This window comes from Lagopus muta, chromosome 2 (assembly GCF_023343835.1).
Source record: "Lagopus muta isolate bLagMut1 chromosome 2, bLagMut1 primary, whole genome shotgun sequence".
Classification (NCBI taxonomy): Eukaryota; Metazoa; Chordata; class Aves; order Galliformes; family Phasianidae; genus Lagopus; species Lagopus muta.
Window position 1 is genome coordinate 42,390,502 of NC_064434.1, and position 13,252 is coordinate 42,403,753.

Below are 13,252 nucleotides of genomic sequence, written 5' to 3' on the forward strand. Positions count from 1 at the left end.
TTCAGTGGCCTTCAGGAGCACGAACAGGGGCTGAGGTAGCCTTAGAAGAAATGCGTCCCTGGATTTAGCTGCATATGCCTTCCTAAGTACGAAGGCTTGTTAACTTGGCTGCTGACATCCCTATTGCTGCCTTGATGTAGCCATGCGCCTCGTGACACTATGCTTTTTCATGGTCAGCACACTTGCAGCTGGCTCTGAGGCTGAGTGTGCTGCACGGTGTAAACATGCCCTTTTGTGTTTTTTTCTAAGAAAAGTGCTGTGTTACCTAACTTACTGCCATTGAAATTGATCTTAATTCAGCATGGATGACCAGCACAGGAAATGATTTCCTCCTTCCGGAGCTATAGCAAGGCTTGTCAATTCTTTGGAACTCATTGCCTTTCTGTTAAGACATCTGAATGTTCTATGTGATTTATAGGTTTAGTATTCAATTACTGATTTATTTGGGCATGGCAGTCCTTTTCTTGATTACCCTAGATGGTGCAAAATGCACAAGAGGAAGGAGGGTCTTGTGATTGAGACACAAGGCTGTGATTCAGGATGTGTGCGTTCAGCTCCTTGTCTCTGTTCTCAGCTTTCAGTGAAACCTTGGGGAAGTAATTCAATCTCTTCCTCTTATGCAAAATCTCTGACTCTTTCTGTCCTTCCTATTGGGCTGGTAGATGCTTTTCACCAGCTGCACATCTGTGCGGTCCCCAAAGGGGCAGGTTGGTGTATCGCTGGCCTGTAGTGAGGCCAGGCAGCCTGCCTTCCCACATCTGGGGACAAAGGGTCGCATGTGGCACTTCTGCAGGCCCTTCTTACAATGGAGAGCTCAGGTCTACTGTTGGGGCTCCTGCTTGCCCTTCAGTCTGTCAAGTGGCTAGGACAAGAAGGGCTTGTTTTCCCTCTCTTTACTTTGGAGACAGAATGCATTATCAGTCCTATGAAGTACGCAAGGCAATAAGATTACTCAAATCAATGTCAACCAAGCACAAGTTTTGCAGTTTCTCAAGTTGGTGACTATAATTGTTGAAATTACCCCAAGTTAAAGGATTTGTTGTAGCTGAAAATAGGAGTGCGTATAGTGCTTATTTCATGGTTAGTGGTGGAAGGGATAAGTTCTGATGCTTCACCTCTTTGTCCTTTTTATGGAAAAGAAGTGTGCACACTGGAGATGTTTGTTCACATTTGTCTGACTTCAGTGGTCTGGGAAGTTATGTTCTTCATACTTCGGTTATATTTTCACTCCTGTTCAGAGTTACTATTAGGAAATTAGCTACAGAGTGATGCTAAATATTTGCATTGAGATGTTTTTCTTATAAATCCAAGCTGCAGCAATGCAGTAGAACCTGCTTTTCCACAAGAGCTGTCGTATTCAGGCACTTGGTACCCAAGTAGAAAAAAACAGTGATTAAAATAAGAGCTAAATAAGCATTAATGTGGTATTGATAGAAAGCTGCAGCTCTTTGCTGTGTGACTGGTCAGAAACCAGAGAATGAATAATAGCTACCAGTGTCCCACGATTGAGAAGCCAGAGGAAATGGCAGCAAGCAAAAGCAAATGAAGATGGATGAAACCCCAAAAGGGTGAAGGGAGACGTCGCCCATGCTGGGCGAGGATGGGCGGCTGACTCCTGGGTCACCTCTGCTGCTGCTTTTTGGAGTGGTGTTTGGAAAGGGCAGTGTTTAGGAGCAGAGCTTCCTGGCTGTGACCGCCGCACAGCACTTACACATGCTGTGTGTGGGTCAGTCAGAGGTCATGGCAAGTTAACTCAACACCTCCAGTGAGGAGAAAGCTCTTGGGGATAAACTGCCTTACTATCACCGTCTACATAGCTGCAGGAGGAGTCGCAGATGGTTCGTTCGCCCATCTCCTTTGGTTGAAAATACATTTTCTTCACATAATCAGTGCTGTGAACTAATACATCTCCCTTTGCTAAATAAAGCAGACCCTGAGCATTGGTTTCTCCAGGTAGGTGTTTCTCCTGGCTCACTGTGCTGTGTCCAGGCCCAGTCTCGTCCCCAGCACTGTATGGGTGCTTGGGCGATGCTACCAGGGTCCAAACAAGATCTAGACTGTTGCAGAGCAACAGAATCAGTGTGCTTTTGGTGCCCCAGAGCATCCTCCATCTGTGTCAGATAATCCTAATATAAGGCTGTCTCTTTTTGCCATGGCTCTCACTATCCCATGGCTTAGGTCAAAGGGAAGAAGCAGTTTTTACACTTTCATGTGTATTGTAGTGCTGCCAATAATTAATTAATCAAGGTTGACTTCAGGAGTTGGTTAGGCTGGATGTGAAGGTGGATGGTGTCTGCCTATCAAATGTTTAGTCTGAGTACATTAGGCAAACTGCATCTAGTTCTGTAGCTCTCATGCTGCAAACCAGGAGTGCAGCAGTTGTGTTCAAATCACTGAGATTTGAAAAACATTAAGATGAAAATAAACGACGCAAATAGAGCCTGTGTCTTATCTATTCAGACTCGCATATGAGAAATCAGCGTATTTTACATAACTCCCATGTCTCTGCTTCCAAGAGCTTTTGCAGAGCCCTGTATGCTGTTAAGCGTGAATGCAGACAGCCCCTCTTGCGACATGCTTGGGCTGTGCTTCCGTGCGTATGAGAATTTGTGGGTTTTTTTGAATATCCGCATGGATTGTGAACAAAAGCTTGGGAAAGGTAATGTGCTGAGGCAGAGGGAGTGAACTCTGCAAAACCTCTGCAGGTTGCAGGCTGCTCTGGTCCTGTCCATAAAAGAATTTAGTAGGCATGTATTTTATGTATATGGGTACATCAGTAGATACGTAAAAATACACGTGTCTGTTTTCAATAAAAGTATTCCGTGATCTAAACCTCTTCCAGATAACATCTTAAAAATCTTAGGCTTCACATTTTCTTGAACAGGCTTGTTCGGGGAAACGAAAGAGAGTGCTTGACAAGATTATGGTGTTGCTTCTATACGTTTCCTTTATTCTTGTGGCTAAAAGGAAATTACAATGTGTTGTTAAGTCAAAGCGTGGTCTGTGGAGCTGAACCAAAAAAAACCTTTAAATGGACTAAAATTCCCCTTCTGATAAAAGGGAAAACTACACAACAGAGAGACAGGATATCTTTAATTTAAATAGCGGGTTTAAGTATATTAATTTGAGTTCAAAGCATCTTTCAAAGGGTATGATGCCCACATTTTTAATTTTACCTAATACTGAGCATCTGGTGTGGACTGGTTTGTGGTACTGAGAGCAAAAGGAAATACATTACTCATAGATGAAAGGAGTGAGGGGGAATCACTGTCCTGACTAAAAATAGCCTTTTTTTCTACCAGTTAATATCAGCTGGAGGTTTGATTAAATAGTAATTGTCTAGAAGAAGACAATAATTGAGTGCGACTGTTTCCTTTCAGGGGCCAGGCCCAGGTGGTGAAAGTTAAGTATTGTCCTTCAGATAGGGTCCTGAAAGCAGTTTTCCTGGATGTCCGCTGAGCCCTTCTGTAAAATGTCCTTTCTGGGTGCTGAGCTGCAGACAGACGAAGTCCAGGCCTGTTCACGGGGCAGCAGCGGCTCTCAGGGATGCAGCGCCGGAGGATTTTATGGCCGCGTTGCAGATAGGAGCTGGCTCACCTCTTTGGCTGGAACTCTAACCCAGAGGCGCAGAGATCACAGGAGACAAATGGCTTGAATTAAGAAATGGAGTTGACATCTATAAAAGTCAGAGCACGTCTAGTAGGCAACATGTGTAATAGGACTATAACATTATATCTAATAGGGATATTGGAAAGCTGTCTAAAAGCGCAGCTTCCGTTCGGAGCATTTAAAACCAAAATGCCCCAGATTAATGCTTTTTTGTCCAATTTGTTGATCAGAATCGTACAGTTTTCTCCTAATAATTGATCTTTGTACTGATAACAACCACGCTTAGCTTTTTTTACATTAATAGTGAATAAACATGTGTTTATGTATAGGTCGACAATATTTTCCTCTAAATTTCTGCAAGATTATTTTCTCTGAGTGACGCTTTTCTTTTTATGAATACTAGTCTGGGACTTTACGCATCATAAATATCTGAGTGTTAATTAACCTTTGCAAGGGTCCAGGAGACCAAAGAGCTGTGAAATGGAGCCAGGCAAGAAACGCTTTCTCTGCCTTGTGAAAATTTTCGAAATGCTATGTATCTTGAGTGGAACAGCCTCAAAACTTTGGGGAGTTTTTCAAGGAGAAGTGGAGGAGGAAAGAGCGTGAGAGACCAACCACTCTGCTGCAAAGTAGCCAAAAGTCAAAGTGTTCCCCTGGGGAGGGACATTGTCCTTTCAGTCCTTTGTTCTGCATGTTGCAGATCTAGGACGTGAACCTTACACCCCCGCATGCTGAATTAGAACCATAAGCACCAAGCCAGGGCCGGGCCAGCACCACTGGATGGCTTGGAGACAAGCATCTGAACAGACCAGAGCCTGCTAGGAGAGCAGATCTCCAAAGCCTGTATGGCCGTTGCTCAGCCCTGCTCATTTCCCTGCACCTTGGGCCTGCAGCCTCCCTCTGCAAGATGAGAGGCCAACCTCTCATCCCTACCAGAAGTGCCCAACCCTCAAAGAGCAGCATCCCACCATGATGCTTCGGGCACTTGAGATTTTCCAGAGGCATCTGATCCCTTGCATAGGTGACTGTAGTCACCTCAAAGCCACAGCTGAAATTGATGACGTGTTCAGATAGAGAATTAGGATGTCTTGATTCTGTGGTTTAAGCCACTAGACCACACTTTTTCTGAAATAGGTAGGAATATTTGCATTTTTATATAAGGAAACTGAGGCACAGAGGGGGGTACGCAACATGCCAGAAGCCACGTAAGGGGCCCGGGGTAGGGCTGAGAGCAGAGCCCTGATACTTGCACCTGTGACTTGGCTGCAGCATGCTGTGACAGCACGACAGGAAGGAACGGAGTTAAAAATTGAATTTGTTCTGAAAGCAAAGACTCTTCTTGCTTCAGCTGGTGTTTTCTATTATACTCAAAGCAAAGATAAAGTCAGATTCATTGCTGTGTTCCTATAATCACTTTTATTTTAGAGTTTAACTATGGCTATCACTTTGGCTCCTACCTCATGAAACTGCTGGCCTTCTGCTAACTGCAGATTGGAAGGCTTAAATAGGAGACTGCCCATTGAGAATATAATCCCTGTCCGCAGGGGGCATAGAGATTTCTTCACCTCTGGGACACAGTTTGTAGTTTAAGTAACCAGAACTTGAAACTCCTCGTTGAGTTAGAGCACAGCATGCCAAAAATTAACCTGGAATTTAAAGAGAAGGAGAGTGGTCTTTAGCTGACAAGAAAGATGGCCAATTTGCTTATTGCCTCCAAGTACATAGAAAATATGGAAGAAATTTTAAGGATGATAACAATAATATTGGGAAAGCAGATATTTTCCTGTCTTCCTCTATTGCAAATGCAGTGGAAAAATTATATAATTCTATCTGTGTTTACTTGTATGTTTTAATAGAAAAAAATGGGGTCAGTAAGTCCTCTGAAAATAGGCTAAAATACAGGAAGATTGAGAGTTCATTGCTTCCATATTTTGAGCCTATGATTTCCAAAATCAAAGGCCTAGTAATCCTAATGGATTGACTTCCAAAATTCCTTGGATTTGTATTGCTGGACTTGTCTCTCTCCAGGGCTTAGCTGGATCCCTGCAGATAGATTTTCAGGTTTATATGCTGTAATTCCACTTAGTCCAGCTGTAAACTAGTGGTGGCTGAATTAATACATTACAGGGAGGGTTTAAAAAAAAAAAAAAAAAAAAGAGTATACCTACAAAACCCTTAGCTTGTATGTCAAATCCTGAAGGGGGAAAAATGGGCATTTCAATTAGTTGGTTGTGTGGCCTGATTGAAGAACAGGCCTGTGGCTAACAAAGCTTTGTCTGTAGTATCAGCTTGCTCCTCATCCAACAGGACAAATGGAGTGGTTGGTCATTAACGGGCTAGCCATCGGGTAGGGGTTTTGTTCTTAAATGGGGGCTTTGTCTTATCCCTGCTGTTTAAGCCCTCTCCAAGCACTCCTCACCTGTCATATCTGTCATACATTTAATTCATCACGCTCTCTGGTCAAAAGCTACACTGATAGTATCAAAAGAAGAGGAGGGGGCTTCTTATAACTTTAGCGATCAAAGGAGATTACCAAGCAAATAAGATTTTAATGAAGACGGCAGGTTTGGAAAGGAGAATTTACTGCACGGTGCATCGCTAGCACATAAAGATTGGGCTTATCTGTACAGTGTTTGAGAGTGCAGTTCTGAACTGTTACAGAAAGAAGGCTGGATAAATGTTTTGGTTTGTGGTTTTAATTACAATCACAGAGGAAGGAGATTGAGGGGATGGGGGTGGAGTTCCTTTTATTTCACTTTTAAAGGTCATATTTTTAATCTGTAAATATGATAAGCCTAGCAGCCTCCTTAAACATAGCAAGCCTGTTGGAGTGATGATGGATACATCCACTGATTTTCTACTGAGCTCTTATTGTGAGGCCAAGGCTCCCTGTTACTTGGCCCAAATTTCTGAATGCACGTCACAGGACTGCAGTAGGCTTCGCCTCACTGCAGTCGCTTCAGAGGCAGGGCAGGCAGGCTCTTCCCAGCCCCAGGCCTGCACACCAGGGTATTCTTGTGGCACACATACTGGGGGACACCAGCCAGCCCCTCGCTGCCCCACGGCACCTAATTCCCTATTATTTCCTGTTAAAATGGCAGTCCTCCCATGGACAAAGTATCCAACAGGGGACTGACAAGGACTGGCCAACACCTCTTCTGTTTTCTGATAAAGTGAAAACTGAATTATCTGTTATTTCCCATTGCTGTTGCAGTAGTCGAGTGCTTGAAGAGGCAGTCTCTCAGAGATTCAGTTAGCAGCAAGCATGCCTTACTGCAAGCATAAAGCAGTGCTTCAGCAACCAGCCTGTATTCATACGTTGCATGTAGCCGAACCTACGCTGTTAGCAGCACAACTGGCCGACTTTATTTTTGCAGTTTTTCCTTGTGATGAAAATAAAGGCTTTGCAGTTGCTGGAGCCTTTGATGAAAGAACAGGTAGCTGTATTATTAGCCCAGATGTTAACTTCTTTTATGTAAAGAGCGGGGAAGTGGCTGCCCAGCTTTCTTTAAATTGAATCAGAAACTTGGGGTCCGGGACAGAGGTCAGAAAAACATGTCAGAACTTGTCAGCCTTTATGGTTTTGGGTGGAAAGCTCCAATTCTCACTTTCCACTGAGTAAAACTGAGAGCTGATCATTTGTGTGGTTTTTAGCCTTGGTAGGTATGATGAATTACTTATTTAAAAGTGATAAAGCATAGGGAGGTTTCTACAGCTGAGAAGTTTTATGTTCACTGAGGAGATGGGTCTCAGCACCCTTCCAACATAGGAGTTATTTTCTTGTTTTTTTCAGTTGAGGCCATCATCCATCCCTCTAATTTGCTCTTCTGTAGCCCTCAGCATTTGCTGATATGCAAGGCACAGTGTACCAGTTTCACTGAGAGAGAGATGAAAAATCACATGTTGTCATCTGGCAACATGAATCTAACTGAAACAGAGTTGAACCCAGATGTATTCACTAGCAAGGACAGGGTGAAGATAGAGTCAGCATCCTGACGATAAATAACAGTAAAACCCGGGTTTGGCTGTATGCAGTGTACGGATATTGGCCAGCTGCTGAGGTGCACTGCTTTATGCTGCAGTGGGGCATCCATTCGGTGCCTGAACCTTAGAGTAAGCGTGCTGGCAAATGGCTCCTAAACTGATCTACTTGAAGCAATAATGATAAAACTTAGATGTGAATAAGACTCGTATTTAAATAATGCCATCAGCACACAGCAGGCCCAGCTCTGTTCCAGCCAGGCAATGCCCAGTTCTCACTAGTTGGCGGAAATACTGGGAGTGCTACTGGGAAACTAGGAGCAGAGTCCTGCCAGACTGCCCTGTAAATGCGTAGAAGACTGAAACATTTCAGTTTATGGTTGGTTCAAGGACCTCCATGCTATTATTCGGCTGGAAACTGCTCCCTCTTACCCCTTTATCCCTCATAGTAGATTATGGAGGCTGAAGGCTGTCTTATAATACCGTTTTTCCTTTCACAAATGAGAAGCACTGGGAAGTTACATGGGTTACTCGTGGTATGGACCAGCCGTCTTGACTAATGTGTTCTGATTAGAGATCTTAAGAGGTATTTGCAGAACTGAAGCACTTATGTAAAGAAGTGTTTTTTAAAATAACATAAGTCCACATGACAGCATATAAAAGTCAAATGACAGCACAATTCATGGGTTATTGTTACAAAACTAACTTTTCAAATGAGTTCCCAAAACACTCTGTGGTTGGACTCTCTCTTGAGGAATTTACTTTTAAGCCACTTTCTCCAAGTTTTAAATCTGCCGACAGAAAGCTTCAAAAACTTTTTCATATCACTCCAAACCTGACTAAGGGAAAAAAAAAAAGAAAAAGGAAATCTACCTTTTGAAACTGGGCATCAGTTTTCTTCGACAACACAAAAGCCACCGTGCCGACACTTAGCAATGCAACGAGTTGCCTGCTCTTGCAGCTCATACTTTATTCTCTGCATCAAAGCTTTTTGGGGATGGGGGGGGGGGGGGGGGAAGAAAAAACAGAGAGTGAGAGAGCGAAAGAGACAAGCTCTTCAGAGCCTCTAATGACGCGTGCCAAACACGTGGAAGGTAAATCCCCTAATTCAGGCTATTCTTTCAGCATTCCCTGGCGGGTGGCCAAGCTAAATATTTCTGCTGGATAAAAAATGCACCCTTGCATGCAGCACTTTCTTAACAGGATGGCTTTCGGGCTTTGATGGAGGGGGCTTCTCCTGGGGAAAGCCAACATGTGTGTTCTCTTATCTATTTATTTATTTTATTAAAAAGGAGCTTTATGGACTGTGATTGGATTAACTTAGCGAACCCGGGAGGAAGAGGAAAAACAAACTGGGAAGCTGGTTTAGCACCCCCACCTTTTTGTCATCTTCTTTTGGGATTTCCTGGCTAGCTGCCACCTTGAGCCTGTTGAATGTTCTTTAGATCAATCAATTAAAAAGGCTTTAATATTTGGGTGATTGGAACGCAACATATGGGCTGCTGGTGCGGATGTCATGTGGTGCGTGTAGTTAATTGAAATGATTAATAGAGGTGTTAGTTTCTTCAAGACTAATTGAAAAAGAATATAATTGGAAGCATCGGCTAGGCATTATTGTTGCCTTTTTTTTCTTCTTCTTTTTTTAACGTATTGTGTCTCTTAGACACTTCTAAGTGTTTATAAGCATTCAAATGGATTTTTTTGCATCTTTCCAGCATGGTGATTGACAAAATCGCATTTATTGTATATCCAAAAGTCAAACTTGTCTTTATGCAAATTAATCTGAAAAAAAAAAAATTCCACTCGCCTTGTAGCAACCACCACATACTCTGAATTTCTGGTACCTGTTTGTCTTTAAACCAATTTACCCTGCCCCCTTGTTATCTGTGTGTTTACACCATCCGTCCTCAGGAGCTGACTGTGAGTCTCTGAAGGGCTTCTAGCTCACTCCTCTCTCTGCAAGGAGTTGTGCTGATTTACATTTTTTCTGGTGTCTCAGCACACTGCAAATGTGCCAGGTCTTTGGGGGAGATTGCGTCTAGGATTGTACTGCCCCACACCTAGCCATCCTGACCATACTTCAAAGGGATGCAGTTCTCCCAGCTTTGATAGTCAGAAGGAGACATTCAGTGAGAGAAATTCAGAGGATTTAGTTGCAGTTAGAACTTTTGGCCTCTCTGCCTTCTTTAACAACAGTACATGCGTTTTTTTCAGTAATAACAATCTGAATTTTTACTAAAATTCTTAAGCAAGCGTGAAGTACAAAACCAAAGCCATGATTGACTGCAGAGGACATCTGGCAGTAAGGCGAGGGTACAAAGGATGTGTCTTCTGAAAGTCACCTCACCAAAAAAAAGGGCAGCTCTCAGGTTAGAAACGTGGAAACTGAGAAAACATGAAAATCTCTTGTCTGTAGACAGAAAACAGGGGCTGGGCAGTGCAGTACTGTGCTTGCTGTCCTGCTGTGGTTGTCGGTGCTGTGGGAAGCCTTTAGCTGCAGATTACTTAAGGCTGAAGATCACACCAAAATAACATGTGAATCTGGTACAGGGTAAGTGGTTGCCTTTGGGGAAAGAAAATCAGGCAAGATGTGTTGGAGATATAACCAAAAGGTAAGTCAGTTCCAAATGGGAGGACAGTGAAGCTACATTTTGAAGCATGGTATTTTCACACTAGCCTCCTTGTTGCCTGCTTTTGCTAATGGAAGAAAAGCTTATACAGAGTTGTAATGTTTTGGGACAAAAGGGTCTTTTTGGAAAGCACATATCACTTTTTGTTGTTTCCTTTCCATGTATGGTGCAGCTTTGTGTGTTTGTGCATCTTTTTCTGTAGTCAGAAATTTTATTCTGCAACTCAGAATAGATCAAGCAGAGAAGTGATAGATAAGTGTAGAGGGGCTTGTTGTTGACTTAGAGGAATAGAGTATAGGATGGTTTTAATATTTCAGAGTCTTCCCACACAGATTTCCAGCGAGGCTTTGAAGGCAAGTGTGTGTCTGCAAAGGCTTTGAGCCTCCCCGGAAGATGTGGCCTGCCTTGTGTACAGATCTGAGCAGAGCGTTTGTAGAAAGGAAGTGGCTGTCCTGTACTGGGGGCTGAGAGGAAGAGAAGGCATTAGGTTAGGTCTGATCACAAGCTTCTCTTTCTCCCTGTTGTCTGGTTTGTGTGTGCATAGTGCTGGTAATTCTAAATCAGGAGTATGCCAGGGCAGGTTGGTGCAATTTAATAGTTCATTAATTGATTTCAGTAATTCGGACTTTTTTCTCATTGCTATTTGGTGATGGTTTTATTATAGCAGACTAATGCAATTAGATAGTCTCTTACATATTTTTCTGATCTTAACACTAATGAAAAATAGTAGCATCAGCATTTTTGTTGCCCTATTGCTCTTCAGGATTCAGTACACGAAAAGAGGCACTCTGTAAACTTGTTGGAGCTGAAGCATCTTGTCTCACTTGATGAAACCTTCTCATTTTTTATAATGGATACAATTCTGGTGCGTTTGGTGTGGGACACTAAAAGTAATGCAGCCAAGGAAATAGGATTTAAAACTTTGTGCTTGCTTTATATGTGATTTTTATGTTATGTTCATGCTTCCTTTAGAACACGGAGGAGAATTTTCCCTAAAATTAACCTCAGAAATTAATCACTAGTGTAAGTAGGGCTGGTTGCATCACCTGTTGTTAAGACAAACTGATCATTTGCATTAGGAGACCCTACTACTTTTAGGTGTTCATAAATCTACAGAATTCTGAACATGTATTTCAGTTATTTCTTACATGGCACTTGCTATGCATTTCTCCCTGAAGCCTGTTCTGCCATTCCCAAGAACTTGTCCATCCCCATCTGACTTCAGCTCCCACACTCCGAAGAATTGCTTTCCAGGTCAAAGCCAGCCCAGATGACTGTGAGGCCAGCACTTCAGGGCTGCTGGAGGACATCTTGGCTTTCTTCAGAGCATGAATGCGGTTGCATCTGGGACTGAGTGCCTGAACTGAGAGTGGATGGTTGGTGCTTGTTTACTGCAGCCTGTCCTGAGGCCAGAGAATCACAAAAAGGAGCAGTTTTAAAAGCGTGTGGCCAGGTGATGAATCTGGAGGGGATTATAAAGGAGAGGCTGTGCCTAGAGATCCGCGGTGTCAGGAAGGAGGGAAACTGAGAGTAAGGTTGGTAAAGGACTGAGGGATTTATCTTTATGGGTTATTGTGAACGAAGACGAGCAAGCTTGGTGTTAAAAGCGGGTGGGATGTAAGCCAGCTCTGATCCAAAAGCTGCCTGACTGCATTAGCACAGTGCTAAGCCCAAGCTAATATATCCGGCTTCTCACCAGGGCTTATTAGCTCGGGCTCAGTGCCATACTAACATAGTCACAGGACTTCCAGTTGGCTGGACACCATGTCTGCTTCAAGTGTGAATGGTGCTCAATGCTGAATGTCTGCTGAGGAGCACCGGGAGGGGCCTGGAGACCTGCCTACACCTTGCTGTTGCTCAGATGCTGCAGACTAGGCCTGCTGAGCAGTGGGAGGGCAGATGGGCATGGGGAGTGCACCCCATTCTCACAGAGCGGGGGGAAAAAGGAGTGCTGCTGAGGAACCAGGAGGAGATGAAACCTGATGGGAGGACCCAATGCACGGAGCCTGGGAGAGGGAGATGGAAGTGGCTGAAAAGGGAAAATCTGAAGGAGTGGACAGGAAGAGAAGATGAGGACTTGCTGGTCAAGGAGTGTGATCAAAAGTCTGTGCTGAGGTACGGACGATGGGATGAGACAGAAAGAGAAAAAGGGAGGAACAAACTCCAGACCAAGACTGGAATGCAACCAAGATTCCTGAAATGAGTTGTTTCTCTGCTTCCAGCATGTTACCAGGGGAAACCCACCAGCAAAGTGTCCTGTCCCAGTGCCAGTGCCAACCTTGAAAAAAAAAAAAACAAACAAAAAAACCAAGCATATCATTGCGCAGATGGCTCTGCTGGCTGCCTTGGCAGAGCTCTGTCCATGGCAGATGAGTATCCCAGCTCCACTGATGATCTGCATAGGTGTCGGTGTGATGCCAGGTCTCAGGTTCTCCAGTTTTGCTATTTGCAGTTTTAAAAATCAAGAAACTGCAGAAAAAAATATGGAAGAAAATTACTTAAACTCCAAGCTCCAGTACTGCAGAGTTTAGGTTGCTTGCCTAACCTTGCTTTGATCCTTTTATACATTATGATGCAGTTTTTAATTACTCATCTAATTACTTTTTTGCCAGTTACTTGCCTCATTCAAGCATCAGACAAGCTTGCTAGGGGAGGTGAATTGGGGTGGTGTATTAAAATGTTGTCTATAGGACACCTCTTGCCCCCATTTCCTTTGTTGTGACATAAAGAGGTTAAGTAAGTGGCAGCTGCAGGAAGAAATGTTGCTCTTCCTCAGGGCAGAGGACCTCTACTCTGAGGAGCATTTCTGCCCATGATTCTGAGTAAGATCCATGGCAGTTCAATTCCACAAAGTGTTTTCTATGTGGTCATCAGTGTTGACATTTTCTGGGTGCTTCGTTCGAAGCCCTGCAAATCAAGAGTCATCACAGATGGCAGTAGGAGAAACACTTCGAACTGAGAAAGGAATGCACAGTGCTGAGTAAATCTGCTGCATCCCCACATTAATGTATACTTCTGATGTCAATGTCATC

The 13,252-nt window shown here is 43.5% G+C and overlaps 1 protein-coding gene across 6 annotated transcripts in view; it reads left to right on the forward strand.

Moving 5' to 3' along the window:
• PRDM1 (PR/SET domain 1) overlaps positions 1 to 13,252 on the forward strand; it is a 97,303-nt gene that overhangs the window by 50,534 nt on the left and 33,517 nt on the right. The window contains exon 1 of one of the 6 annotated variants that reach the window (XM_048937059.1): positions 10,061 to 10,141. The exons of the other annotated variants lie outside the window; for them this stretch is intronic. The gene's annotated coding sequence lies outside the window, so the exon portion shown is untranslated. Of the gene's footprint in view, positions 1 to 10,060; positions 10,142 to 13,252 lie in introns of those variants that run through there. 6 annotated transcript variants of the gene reach the window in all.